The sequence below is a fragment of the Alosa pseudoharengus genome, unplaced genomic scaffold (genome assembly GCF_046254945.1).
Source record: "Alosa pseudoharengus isolate Yale_2024_CS ecotype anadromous, Long Island Sound unplaced genomic scaffold, YU_APseudo_1.1 YU_APseudo_1.1_scf_24, whole genome shotgun sequence".
Taxonomy (NCBI): domain Eukaryota; kingdom Metazoa; phylum Chordata; class Actinopteri; order Clupeiformes; family Clupeidae; genus Alosa; species Alosa pseudoharengus.
Window position 1 is genome coordinate 12438782 of NW_027468689.1, and position 2500 is coordinate 12441281.

Genomic DNA, 2500 nt, shown 5'->3' on the forward strand with positions numbered 1-2500 from the left:
TGAAGAAAGAAGCAAATATGTCAGCTGTGAGGTCATATCCTGATGGAGTAAGGCAAAACTTTTACCATGTAAAAAAAATACCAAGTTGATGACAGCTGGATTGATTGAGTGTCCCTACCAAAACTACCAGCTGGCTGGTAGAAAAATGACCCAACTAAATGACCAAATATTCCGTGTCATTTTTTAAAATCATTTCAGTTGTCCATGTGTTTGTTGTCACCAAGTGGTCCCAAGTGAATTGCTAGATCTCCTGAGGAGGCTAAGGGGTTGTAGTGGGATGGGGGCCTATATCTGTTTTGGCTAAGGAGTGTGTATGTGTATGTGTGTGTGTGTATGGGGGGGGGGTCTTGCACACATGGATTGATATTTCTGTCCATTTTATTGTGTTCTGTGTAGCAGCTGCAGTTATGCAGCATTGCCACTAGGTTGGCGGCTGCTCCATCTATCAGTAGCTGTAGCATCCGCGTTCAGCCCTTGGACACGCAGTTTCAAATCTGGCCTAAGGTCATTTCCCGAACTCACCGCTCCTCTCTCTCCCATTAATTTCCGGTCTGCTCTTCTGCTGTTCTGTCAATGAAAGGCAAACATACATATGAAAATAATGTAATGTAAATTATTAATGTAAAAATAAATGTCATTTGTTAAATCCCAATAGTGTTTCAAATGTGTTATTGACATTTTTCGGGTGGTCACTCCATATGAGCAAGCTAGTCAAGTTAAGTCAAGGGAACTGTATTTTCTGTGTGAGGGAGCTTCATTTGTGGTTAGGCATAAGTATACATACACACATGCATTCCACACTCTAAGAGCAATCTAAAAGCAACATAAACAATTATCTAAAATGATAAATAAGTTAAAAGCTTAGTTAGTGTGTGTGGGGAGTGTTGATCAGCAGTCTGATGTTGGCACAAAGGTGACCATGGCTTTCTTGGATTTTAGGGGTAAGGACCGGAATCTCCTCCTAGAGGGTAATAGTTTGTATTGGGCATGGAGGTTGTGAGTTGAGTCGGATGTTATGAGTCTGCTCTTCCTGATGGCTTGCTTCTTAAAGGAGCGATTTGTAGGATTGTTACCGAACGTTCTGTAGGCCAGAATCAAAACACTGGTGAACGTTCTCAAGACTACCAGACGCGAGCCTCTTCTGGTTTGCCAGATGTAATGAAGACTTAGCTAACATTAGTTGACCTGCAGCTGCTTTAACATTTCTCCAGCCATGACCCAGCTACACATTACGGAAACAGTGAAAACAAAAAATACCTCTCTAACCAACGTAACATAATTAGCTGAAGTTAGCGATGCAGATGAAGTTTAGCCTAGGCTACCTGTCGTGGAAAAATATGGCCAGCTCTGCGTCAGACTTGATATTCTTCGTTTGACGAAGACGTTGCCATCTCAGGAAGCTCCTCGGATGTCCACTTAATTTGTTTCTTGTTTTAATTTTAGAAATTTGCCTGCCTCTCGTAGGCGTTCATGACTACAACTGACAGCAAGTTGACAGTTGGCCTTTGCTAATTTGGCAACACAAATAGGAGGACACGCCAGCCCATTATTAATACGCTATTCTAGAATTAATCGTTCAAAACATAAACGAACATTCCAAGAGATTCCGCCCCGTAACTCATTTTTTTTCATGGGTTTTACAGGGTTTAACGGGTTATATTAAGGTTATATTAATGTTGTCAAATAAGCCATTACTTCAATTCATCGTGTTTCCTTACTCTCTGACAACATATGGTGTTTGGAATGGTAACAATTTATTTCCTACATACTGGTCCTTTAAATCGGGCTGCATTGGGGTGGTCTGTAGTTGTCCAATGATATTGGTGCTCATTCTGGTGACTGTTGAGAGGCCCTTTGTTCAGCTCACTCAGGGAGCCAAACCATGCCAGGATGCTGACGGTGAGCGTGGATTGTATAAAGCAGTTGTAAAAAGATTGTAAGATGGACTTGTCAACTTGCAGCCGGCTTTCAGAGAAAGTAAAGGTGTTATTGACATTTCCTGAAGATCCGTTCAGTGTTATTTTTGAACGTCAGTTGGTGGTTGATGATGGAGCCGAGGTATTTATGCTAAGCTAGCAAACTAGCTACTTATGTTACTTAAGAAATCATGAGTGATTAATAAACTTTTTCTGGGAAATGATTGGCCCTTTTGTCCCTCTCTTTTCTGCTCTCTCCTGTTCAGTTTGAACTCGTCTCATCGCAGTTCTCCACCTCCTCCCCTAATCACCGTTCCTAAACTCTCCACCTCTTCTCCTGATCACCGCTCCTGAGCTCCTCACCAGATCACTGCTCCTGAGCTCTAGCTGGGGGATTTTGCCAAAATGCTAAAAATCACAACAAACCTTTGGTTTATTTGATCTGTTTTTTGATCTTATTTACTAAATTTGTATCATATAACACACACACACACACACACACACACACACACACACATTTTGTATCATATATACATTTCCAGTTGCTAAAATCAACTAATGCTGACTGATTTATAATACTAACA